The sequence below is a fragment of the Schistocerca cancellata genome, chromosome 5 (genome assembly GCF_023864275.1).
Source record: "Schistocerca cancellata isolate TAMUIC-IGC-003103 chromosome 5, iqSchCanc2.1, whole genome shotgun sequence".
NCBI classification, from domain to species: Eukaryota; Metazoa; Arthropoda; class Insecta; order Orthoptera; family Acrididae; genus Schistocerca; species Schistocerca cancellata.
The window spans coordinates 634,837,480-634,850,716 of NC_064630.1; positions in this window are offsets into that span (position 1 = coordinate 634,837,480).

Genomic DNA, 13,237 nt, shown 5'->3' on the forward strand with positions numbered 1-13,237 from the left:
TTCAGCCCCTATAGTTTCACGAAGGTCCGACTGGTGGAGGCGTTATACGCAGCCTTCAAAATGACATCTGTAACGGAGGTGCGTTGTAAGCAGAGAGCTGTCATTGAGTCTCTTATGGCTGAAAATCAGAGCATCGCAGATATCCATAGGCTCCAGTAGATGGTCTACAAAGACATGACAGCGAACAAAAAAGCACGGTGAGTCGTCGGGCGAGGCGTCTTTCACCATCGCAACAAGATCGCACAAACCTGTCCATCTGCCGCCTGCCGGCCGGCCGCACACAGTTGTGATTCCTGCAGTGTTGGATCGTGCGGACACTCTCATTCGACGTGATCGGTGGATCACAAACAAACAAACCCGCTGCTCACCGGACGTCGCTATTAGTAGTGTGGACACACTTGCTCACCACATTTGTGCGCGCTCGGTCCCTCGCCGTCTAACAGGCCATAAAGAACAGCGACTGACGATCTGTGTGAAACTGCTTGTGCTTACCAGGCTACAGCGACGATATTTTGTCGAAAATCGTCACAGGCGATGAAATATGGGTTAATAACTTCGAACCAGAAGAGAAGCGGAAATCCATGGAATGGTGGTACACCCCATCTCCTCAAAAAAAAAAAAAGTTTCAAAGCCGCACTCTCAGAGGGTAAAGTCATGACATCGGTCCTCTATGACTCTGAAGGGGCTATTACTTATTATTATTATTATTTTGTCGAACATCGTCACAGGCTATGAAACGTTGGTTCATCACTTCGAACAGGAAAGAAAAAGGCACTCCATGGAGTGATGCCAAACCACCTCTATTCAGAAAAAAAAAATTCATAGCTGCGCCCTCAGCCAGTAAAATCATGGCGGCGGTCTTCTGGGATGTTGAAGGAGTTATGTTTTTATGTCCTCCTTCACGTTGCAACGACCAGGTCCGTAGTGTATTGTTCTACTCTCAGGAAATTGAAGAAACAATTTCATCATGTTCGTCGCCACAAAAATGCTAACGAGCTTCTCTATTTCTATGACAACGCACCGTCTCACACAAGTCTGACACCCGAAAGGAGCCCACAAGACTTTGTTGGATAGATCTGCCTCATCCACCCTACAGCCGGATCTCGCACCTTCCGACTTCCATCTGTTTGGATCAATGAAGGATGCAACAAGATGTTGGCTCCGAGGTCGACCTGTAGAGTGGTATCATGCAGGTATACAGGATCTTCCAGCAAGGTGACCAAAGGCTGTCGAACTGAATGGAAAAAATAGGGCTCTGTAGCCAGGCGCATTGAAATCCTGAATAAAACCAACCTGCTTTCAGAAAAAAAGTGTTACAGTACGTGTTGTGACTGACAATTCACAATTTTTCACAAACACAAGATTTATTTATGTAAGTTTATAAGGTCGATGACTGTACAACAAAAGAAAGGTAACAATAACTATACCAGTAAAAGTCACCAAACTGAGGCAAACGAAAGTTCACTTCTGATTTTCCACAAAGGTTCGTGGTGACACACACACACACACACACACACACACACATAAACACACACACACACACACACACACACACACACACGAGGTTTAACAATGAGAGGCCTTCTGCGGGAGGGGCTGAATGTTTGCAGCAGTTTGTGCTTTAGTAGCGTATATTTACGCAGTAACCATTCCAATACGTCCCTGAAACACTCTGGTAAAGTCAGCTTACATCAGTACTCAGGCCAGTCGCCTGACACTCGCAACAGTGGTAAAAATAAAACTCGCTACAAGCCAGCTATACTGCGATGACCATATGCACTCATATGGCGCCTTGTACCTGTCGTCGTTCTAAGTGATTGTCCACTGAACGTAGTAATGTCGAACTCATTTCTTCCGTCTTCAACAGTCTCCGGGTGACACTGAATATCGCTGCAAGGAGTGAGTATTGAAAGCTCTGCTGCATGTACAGTGTCGACCCGAGCAAGATGGTTCTACCTCTAAATCGTTGCTCCTCAGAAGAGATGTTATTGGTGTAACAGCGTCAGCCAGCCGCAGCTAAGGAATGTGTGGTGACTAGATCATTTGTGTTTAGGAGTGGTCGTCTCAGTGCCACTTCGAACTTTCAACTGCTCTAGTTGTCTTTAAATTCTGAGCACATCCAAGAATATTTGCATAAAATTGTCTCGATTAAAATATCCTCTTAGGAACTGTGAAAATTTTATTTTAATGCTACTTGATTTTACTTTAAGAACAGAAAACACAGGGACCACTTACTTTGTGCAACAATTAATCAACGTACTTCAATGAATATTTAAAAGCATCTTACTGATCCAGTTCCTTATTAATGAAGCCATCATTTGACTTAAAGTATGCTCCATCTTATAGACAAAAAATGTAGTATTAGTGTGCTCGGTCCCCATTTGTGACTTACAGCACTGGCCATTAAAACTGCTACACCAAGAAGAAATGCAGATGATAAACGGGTATTCCTTGGACAAATATATTATACTAGAACTGACATGTGATTACATTTTCACGCAATTTGGGTGCATAGATCCTGAGAAATCAGTACCCAGAACAACCACCTCTGGCCGTAATAACGGCCTTGATACGCCTGGCCATTGAGTCAAACAGAGCTTGAAAGGCGTGTACAGGTATAGCTGCCGATGCAGCTTCAACACGATACCACAGTTCACCAAGAATAGTGACTGGCGTACTATGACGAACCAGTTGCTCCGCCACCATTGACCAGACGTTTTCAATTGGTGAGAGATCTAGAGAATGTGCTGGCCAGGGCAGCAGTCGAACATTTTCTGTATCCAGAGGCCCGTACAGGACTTGCAGCATGTGGTCGTGCATTATCCTGTTGAAACGTAGAGTTTCGCAGGGATCGAATGAAGGATAGAGCCACGGGTCGTAACACATCTGAAATGTAACGTCCACTGTTCAAAGTGCCGTCAGTGCGAACAAGGGGTGACCAAGACGGTAACCAATGACACCGCATACCATCACGCCGGGTTATACGCCAGTATGGCGATGACGAATACACGCTTCCAATGTGCGTTACCGCGATGTCGTCAAACACGGATGCGATCATCATGATGCTGTAAACAGAACCTGGATTCATCCGAAATAATGGCGTTTTGCCATTCTTGCACCCAGGTTCGTCGTTGAGTACACCATCGCAGGCGCTCCTGTCTATGATGCAGCGTCAAGGGTAACCACGGCGATGGTCTCCGAGCTGATACTCCATGCTGTTGCAAACGTCGTCGAACTGTTCGTGCAGATGGTTGTTGTCTTGCAAACGTCCCCATCTGTTGACTCAGGGATTGAGACGTGGCTGCACGATCCGTTACAGACATGCGGATAAGATGCTTGTCATCTCGACTGCTAGTGATACGAGGCCGTTGGGATTCAGCACGGCGTTCAGTATTACCCTCCTGAACCCCCCGATTCCATATTATGCTAACAGTCATTGGATCTCGACCAACGCGAGCAGCAATGTCGCGATACGATAAACTGCAATCGCGATAGGCTACAATCCGACCTTTATCAAAGTCGGAAATGTGATGGTATGCATTTCTCCTTCTTACACGAGGCATCACAACAACGTTTCACCAGGTAACGCCGGTCAACTGCTGTTTGCGTATGAGAAATCGGTTGGAAACTTTCCTCATGTCAGCACGTTGTAGGTGTCACCACCGACGTCAACCTTGTGTGAATGCTCTGAAAAGCTAATCATTTGCATATCACAGCATCTTCTTCCTGTCGGTTAAATTTCGCGTCTATAGCACGTCATCTTCGTGGTGTAGAAATTTTAATAGCCAGTAGTATGGATTCTTTCCACACAAAGACTAAAAGTACTGAATGGAGAACAATGAATGAATCGTGTACCGTCACTAACTGTACCGTATTTCTCGTTGTGATCTTGTCTCCTGCAGCCTAAAAAAATTATAACGAAAACGCTAAAAGCAATGTCTCGCCAAAAATTAGATGCCGAGTGTCCAAGCGCCTCACTGTGAGTAAATAGTTTATTGAAGGCTAATTATCCTGCTCGAATACTCACTACTGTACAATTTATGAAAGTGGATGAGCACATAGTTTACTAAATAGAACTGTAACGGAATGCTATTATTTAATAATGGTACGGAGCGTAAACAAATTCAGAGAGATCATGCGTAAATTACTGATTATTTCATCTCAAACCACAGCTCATAAGTACACACCCGAAAATAGTTTTACATGAACTACGTGGTAAAGAAAGAATTTACCCAAAAAGTGTACAATCATCAGATGAAGGAAGAAGGAATGTATGCACGGTGGTAAGAAACAATGTAAAAAGCTTGTAAGGGTGTTATAGGGCATGTTTGTGTTGAAAAATGACTATTAGTACAAACATTCGAGAAGTCAGGCCGCTTCCTAGTTAATTGGCATTGAAGTTAACCAATCGGGCCATTGCGCTAACAAATTCAAACGGCCCGCCAGAGATGGTTTCGACAAATGTGTCCTTCGTTTGGTTTCCTAAAACCGAAAAGGAGAGAGGTAAAAAAAAAAAAAAAAAAAACAAACAGTGAGACACAGGACGGTGGTAAAGATCGAACCCCAGTAATCTCGTTCGCTATCATCTACGCTATGAGAATAATTAACAATATTTTTACCTAGAGGGTTACTGGAAGCAGCACGATGAGCTACTCTTTAATACTAATTACCACAGAAAACACGCAATGTATCGAATTCTTTTCTTAAAAATTATTTCTCAGCACAAACTACCCTGAAAACCCTGACCACCCTCTACATTTAGTTGACCTATAATTGAGGTGTGTTGACCTATGATTGAGGTGTGTAATATAAGGAAAACAAATTCCATCCCACGTCAACATCTTGAATAGTATCATTCGTAATGGTTCCAAATAGACGTGAATTCTTTGCATTGATGTGGCACCGCAAGCTCCGCTATCCAATGCATCACCTCGTCACTTGTACGTCGTAAAGGGAGAATGCAGGAAGCAAATCTTATTGCAAGTTTTCACATAAAAACCAAAGGTGCAATCACCAGCCAATCTCTCCATCTACATACATCTACATCTCTGTATATACTCTGCAGGTGCATGGCGGAGAGTACCACGTATCACTACTAGTAATTTCCGTTCCTGTTCCACGTACAAACATAGCGAGGGAAATACGACTGTCTATAAGCCTTTGAACGAGCCCTCATTTCTTCCCTATTACCTTCGTGGTCGTTACGCAAAAGGTACAGAATGTTGGCGTCAGTAGAATCGATCTGATATGCACTTGGCCTCAAATGCCGGATCTGTATATTTCCGCAACAGAGGATCGCTAGAAGGGTGCCGGCTTCCCTCCATTTCCGTAATACTTATGTGCTCAATGAACTTACCGGTAGCAAATCTGGCAAACGCCTCTTAATTGCTTCGACTTCTTCCTTTAATCCGACGTGCGGATCTCAAACACTCAGCCTGTGTTCTCGCGAAATTCCTAAATAAAAGGAGTCTAGCATTCGTCTTCCCTCCTACCAACTTGACATTCTCATTTCATTTCATATCGCTTTGCAGTGTTGGAGCTAGATATCAAACGGCTGTGACTGTGCCAAGCAGCGCACTCTTAATTCTGTATTCGAAGAGGAAGCTGCCGTTCACCACACAACTAGAAATTCTGTGTAAGTCACCTTGTATCACCCTACAGCCATTCAACGACATCTTCCAGTACACCTCAGCATCATCAGCAAACGACATTAAACGGCTGTTCACCCTATCCGTCAGACTGTTTATGCACAAAGAGAACAATGGAGGTGCTGGCACATTTCCCTTGTGCTACCTGACGATACATTCGTCTCTGATGGACACTCGACGTCGAGGAAAGCATACCACATTTTGTTACTTAAATAGTCGTCCACTCCTGGTAGCTGAGTGGTCAGCGAGACAGAATGTCAATCCTAAGCACCCGGGTTCGATTCCCGGCTGGGTCAAAGATTTTCTCCGCTCAGGGACTGGGTGTTGTGTTGTCCTAATCATCATAATTTCATCCCCATCGACCCGCTAGTCGCCAAAGTGGCGTCAATTCGAAAGACTTGCACCCGGCGAACGGTCAACCTGATGGGAGGCCCTAGTCACACGAAATTTACTTAAATAGTCTTTGAGCCACTCTCAAAGCTGGAAAGCTAATCGGTATGCTCGGGCTGTCTCCAATGGAACTCCGTGTCAACACTTTTTGGAAATCCAGGAATATGGAATCTGTCTGTTACCCTCCATCCATGGTTTGTAGGATATCGCGTGAGAGAAGGGATAGTTGAGCTCCTCATGATCAATGCTTCCTAAATCCGTACTGATTTGTGGACAAAAGTTATACTGAAACTTTCTGACAGATTAAAACTGTGTGCCGGACTGAGACTCGAAGTCTGGACCTTTGCCTTTCGTGGGCAAGTGCTCTACCAACTTTTTCTTTTTTTTAAAATCTCATTTTGTTCGTTTTAGTTCGTTGTATCTGCTCGGGGCGGATGTCGCAAGACACCAGTTTCCGTTCATCGTTGATCCATTAACTCAGTTTTTTATTTATTTATTTATTTATTTATTTATTTTATTACAGAGGGTAGCTAACCCTCTGACCGAACACGCTGAGCTACCGCGTCGGCATTGTGTTGTCCTAATACCAACTGAGCTACCCAAGCGCGACTCATGACCCGTCCTCACAGCTTCAGTTCTGCTAGTACCTCGCCTCCTACCCTCCAATCTTCACAGAAACTCTTCTGCGAATCATTGCAGGACTAGCACTCCTGGAAGAAAGAATAATGCGGAGACGTGGCTTAACCACAGCCTGAGGGATGTTTCCAAAATGAAGGGCAATGTTCCCGAGTTCGTGTCTCAGTCCAGTACACAGTTTTAATCTGTCAAAGTTTCATATCAGCGCACACGCCGCTGCAGAGTGAAAATCTCATTCTGGAAAGTTGTACTGTCTCAAGGAAATTTGTTATATTCAGGCTTAGAATTTGTTCAAGAATTCTTCAGAAAACTGATGTTAAGGTTATTCGTCTGTAATTATGGGGAGTCTGTTCTTTCTTAGATGTAAGGACTGCACCGGTGGTAAAGTCTGTCGCAGACGCGGCAGAGGAAGGACGTGTTTAAGTGCTCTGCAGCGCCCTCACCTGCAGAGTTCACAACAGAAACGTTATTGTGAGTATAGTGATCGATATGACCATGGAATCCAGTATTCGCAAATGCATCGTGAAGTTCGCATTCACGTACGGTTTTGAACGTCCAAAAGTATCTGAATTAGATGAGTGGTTTCACGACAAGATTGATTTACGTGGCAATGAAAAGCTAGGTTTTCAGTGCGATTTTGTAGCAAACGGTCTATATGCTGAAATATGTGATGACGAAACTTGTGCTAGAATTAAGGATAGTACCCAAGGAACTGCGAATTTTAGCATAAAAACGGAGAAGTCAGCAAGGTGTCTATCACTTATGCAGTTCTTGGACTTTGGACAGTCATAATTTTCACTGTTCCATTTGAAGTAACTTTGGATCAATTTATGAAGACCTATCACTGAACCGTTCTGCAAATGGCGTCTGAAAAATAGACCGGATTAGTCATTTCAGTGTAGACAACGGGGTAAAGGGTGTTAGAATTGACTCACAGAAACATATCCCGTCATATGTATTCATTCAAGGATTTAAAGTCTTAGTAATGTATATGAAGGAAAACAGCGCATTTGTGCCAATTGGTGATCCACCGATCATTTAAAATCAGCATGACCAGACGTTAACAATCTGCGTAGAAACATCCGCTCTCACCCAGACATGGTGCAAGGAAAACGTAACGTTCACATATTCATGCGCATTGCAGACTCCCTCCACATGAGCACACACTCCAGATCAACGGGTAGTACATTTATCGGAAGGTCCGGTGCAAACAAGTACCTTAAGAGCGAGTACTGAGGCGCTTTAGGCTGACACGGCAGCAGAAATTTCTGGACGACCACTGAGCACCTTAAATGCACGCGTCGGAGTCGGAGCCAGAAAAAAAGTGCACACCCCTGCGGCTGTTGCCACCAAACATATTCCTGAGGAAAGCGAAAAGAAACCAAACGAATTTGCCGCATTGCTTACCGACGCTCCTCACGAGTCTGAAATTCAAGTAGCAACAAGGCTGGCTACCGTGGTGCCGTCACACCAACATCTGCGGCCACAACCATTACCGATGAGAAAACCGACAACACAGCAGAGAAGTCTGAAAGACCAAAACGGCAAGCGCGCTAACAAAGGCCCGAAGAGCTACAAGACTTCGATGATAAATTACAACGGTCCCGTAAATGTTGAAAAAGTAGCGGAAAATCACACGGATACAAGGACTGACTCCAGTGCATTAAACTTTACACTGAACTGGTCAGAGGGCATGGGCGACTGCCGGCCGCTGTGGCCGAGCAGTGCTAGGCGCTTCAGTCCGGAACCACGTGGCTGGTACGGTCGCAGGTTCGACTCCTGCCTCGGGCATGAATATCTGTGATGTCCTTAGGTTAGTTAGGTTTAACTAGTTCTAAGTTCTTGGGGACATGACCTCAGAAGATGAGTCCCATAGTGCTCAGAGCCATTTGAACCATTTGTTGTTGGTGGTAAAGGTGATCCTGATGTGTGTTCTTTTAAACAGCTTGACTATTTCATCTGATATCACACCTTTAGTAGTTTTAAGTCTAGGGGACTGATGACCTCAGATGTTAAGTCCCATAGTGCTTGGAACCATTTGAACATGGGAAACTAAATAACTTCACTAGCTAGCAGTGTTAACATCAGGCAGGATGATAAAACTGCGACAGTAAATGTTAATAGAGTCGAGTCGGTTTAAAATTAAAGCATTAACAGATTATCTATATGTTGCGAATTTAGACATCACCTGTATCGAGAAGTGGTGACCCATAAAATTACCTATATTGTTGGGTGTGACGCGTTTTTCAATGCAGCAACTGAAACTGCAACAGCTGTTTTATCCAGACAAGGCACATAACCCAAAATAAAAACACTTTTACCTTCAGGGAGACGAATCTCAATGGTTTTCCAGGAAATTTTATTAGTGAACACTTATGCACCCTCGGGAAGTGTTGGACGAAGACATAGAAGCACTTTTTTCCGGAGACAAAATAGTTTCTTTATAGATCTTACACTACCATAATACTTGAGGGAGATTTTAATTGAGTTTTCAATAATCTGGACCAAACTCCCAGTTTTAATTTTTACTGTGAGTTACAACTACTTGCCGAAGGACTTCAACTAAAAGACTCTTGGGTACAGCTCCGTCCAAACATATCTGGTTTTACGTATGCCAGCAATGAATTTGCAAGTATACTCGACAGGTTCTATGTTCGCAAGGACTTTATAAGTCAAGTAACCAATTGCGAAATGTGGCTAATTTGTTTCTCCGACCACAGCGCATATCACATATCTCTGTAATTCGAGCGACAAAATATTTTTATGGGAAGGGGCGTGTCGTAGTTAAATGTGTCGTTGTTAAAAGATGCTTCTCTGTCTCAGACAGTAGAAAAAAAAACACTTGGAACAAATGCATCCGACGGTTATCAGCCCATACCGAACGCGTAATATGGCGAACGCTAACAAAAGCAAACCTACAAAAATGCATAAAAAACTTTACAAAGGAATAATCACACTGGAGACGACATACACAGGAGTATTATTTTACGCTATTACGAGACCTTTATAAGGATGAAACGAATATAACTTTAAATATAAAACGGGTAAAGCGTAGGGAAGCCAAATTATTCGCACTCGCTATATAATCCTTGGGTTGCATCCAAGTTAGGGCACGAAATGTATGTTATGTTCCCAATGAACTGACCTCCATATATCACGTTATCCGCGAGACTAAGCGAGCTGAACAGAATGTAGTTACCAAACTTGTGTACAACACTCAGGCTACTCTCAGTGACTATATTTTACCGAGCTTTTTACAGAACCGGAAACTAGTGACATTGCACACCGTAACATGTTACATATCACTAAACGTTACGCCAGCGGACAATGCGACATTGGTTGAAAGTATAACACCCGCCGAAACAGAGGAAACCATTGCCGGTGCCCCGCAACACAAAGCGGCTGACTTGGACGGGCTGCCAATTGAATTTTACGCTCATTGCTGTCATATAATTGGTGCAGAACCTACAAAGATTTTCAACGAATTTCACTCCAACCAAAGCTTTCCTCTGGAGTTCACAGAAGGTTTAGTGGTGCTTATACCAAAAAAACCTCGGTCTTCCACTCTGTTCAACAACCGACCAATCACGCTGTTGAATTCAGATATCAAATTATTCACCTTTACAACCGCGAGTGACTGGAAAAAAAAAGCAAATGGCTCTAAGCACTATGGGACTAAACATCTGAGGTCATCGGCCCCCTAGACTTAGAACTTCTTAAACCTAACCTAAGGCCATCACACACATCCATGCCCGGAGGCAGGAATCGAACCTGCGACCGTAGATGCTCACTACAGTAGCAGAATACAGAGACATCACGTACCTTAAGTGATAGCCATAACATTTCTTGATTTCGATGAGGTGTTCGATAGAGTGCGTCATGATTTCTTGCTTTAAGCGTTGATACTTATGGGATTTAACGATGCCTTTCTACAAATACTACAAAAATGCATATCCGGAACACGCTGCAAATGCAAAGTTAATGACCAATTGACGAAGTCTATCCACGCAAGACGGGCGATAAGACGGGGATGTCCACTCTCAGAAGCCTTACATACAGTTTTCGTCGAGCTACTTAAAAAAAAAAAAAAAAAATAACCTACCTGGGATTGCCAGATTTATGGAATTTCAACAACAAAACTACTTGTCATGTTTGTACAGACGACGTCAGTGTAATAGTCACAAACAACCATGGCGTACAGATCCCAGTTCATTATACGCGGTCGCGCGGTTCCAGACTGAAGCGCCTAGAACCTCTCGGCCACAACGGCCGGCTAATAAATCTGAGCTCTTATTGTTAGGACCATAGCAAGATCACATTCAAACCAGCTGGCTGCAACAGACAGACGCAAGAAAACATTTGGGCTTGATTGTCACAGCAGAGTCAACATCAATGATGAAATGAAACTGGCAAGAAATGCTTAAAACAGTATGCGCCGCGTTCAGAAAACATGTTAGCAGATAAGCCCGCATCTCGTGGTCGTGCGGTAGCGTTCTCGCTTCCTACGCCCGGGCTCCCGGGTTCGATTCCCGGCGGGGTCAGGGATTTTCTCGGCCTCGTGATGGCTGGGTGTTGTGTGCTGTCCTTAGGTTAGTTAGGTTTAAGTAGTTCTAAGTTCTAGGGGACTGATGACCGTAGATGTTAAGTCCCATAGTGCTGAGAGCCATTTGAACCATTTTTTTTGTTAGCAGATATTTAGATCCTACACAGAAAGTGCAGCTAACAAACAGTTATATGTGTACTAAACTGTATCATACAGCATCAACCTCACCGGTACCTAACGACGCTGCTGAACGTTTTTAGCCTGAGCGGGCTGGTACACTTCGAGGGAACATTGTTAAAGTACCCTTCAAAAGCATGGAGCTATCGCGTCATCAAGGAGGGTTAGTGTGGTGTCACCGCCAGACACCACACTTGCTGGGTGGTAGCCTTTAAAGCGGCCGCGGTCCGTTAGTATACGTCGGACCCACGCGTCGCCACTATCAGTGATTGCACACCGAGCGCCGCCACACGGCAGGTCTAGAGAGACTTCCTAGCACTCGCCCCAGTTGTACAGCCGACTTTGCTAGCGATGGTTCACTGACAAATTACGCTCTCATTTGCCGAGACGATAGTTAACATAGCCTTCAGCTACGTCATTTGCTACGACCTAGCAAGGCGCCATTACCAGTTACTATTGATGCTGTAAAACATGTACCATCAAGAAAGATGTTCACCTATTATGGATTAAAGTTAAGTATTCTACCAGTTACCTCCTTTTTCTGAAGTCTAAAATCCGTGTCCTGTTCCAGACCTCACGCCAGCCTGCGTGAGCTTAAACGCGTGCCTTTCGGCTTCCTCATAGTGGATTGGCTGTCTTTCCAAACCACAACAGTTAGCACTCGATGATGTACCATCACAATGCACCGCCTTGTTGATCGGTAGAACGTTAAGAATACTGAAAAATAATCAAAATACTATTACCAGATTGGGATGTCCCGATATATATAAGACAGATAAATCCTGATCTAATTCATATACGAAAAGAGTACTTAGAAATGAGCTACACTAAAGCATATTATCCGCATCAATGCGTCTTCTGTACTGTCAAACTGTACGGAGCGTTCACTGTGGCTCATGAACGGAAACAAACAGAACATAAATGCCCTACCCATAATTGGACACAAATCTGGAAAGAATTCAGTCTATCGCTAGGAAACAGGATAAGGACATTATGGTACGTTATCCTCAACGAAACGATACCTACAGGGGAACACTATACAAAATAAGACTTACTCTGTATTGGATGCAGTATCACTTGGAAGATACGCTTGCACACGCTTTCATCTGCAGAAATCAAAACGAAATTTGGAATTGGATGAGGAAGAAGCTTGAACTCTGAAACAGGACAAGTGAAGCACTAACGGATACGACGCACATAATCAATCATCAGCTATAACCGGAAGCAAAAACCAATAATTACATTTGGTTCCTCGGTCAATTTGTTCACTACGCGATCTCCACGAAATCTCCCTCCTTATAGGACTGCATAATGTCTCTCACGTCCCAGCAAAAATATGAAGAGACACAAAAATTACGGGAAGTGGTTCCAAAACATGCTAATAGCTTCTATTCCGACAGAGTACGCATGTTACATACCCACTAACTAATAATATTTAAAGGTACGATCATTCTTCAATTATCTGACCTACGAAGGTGCAACTATATGCAGACGTTAAACTTATTGATACGCCTTTCCACTGGAATTAATGCTTAAGGCAACGTACTAATTCAGCGACAAGCGCATCAAGACACCCATACATGGAGCAAAGATGTTAGATTTTATTTACTTACCGTCTCAGTTGAAAAATTCAGCGTCAACCGAGTGGACTAGGCTGAGCAGTTGTGACATGATAGGGCGGTGAAGAGATTTGTGTCTGCGTACCCTTCCACGTATTTCACTTAACGTTAGGAATCCTACAGAGACTTACACTGCCAGGCGTCATTTCGTTGAAGATGAGAAAGCAGTGAAGTAATGTTTGCCCAAGAATCATTCATACGTCGATAACCATATCCTCCTTGTA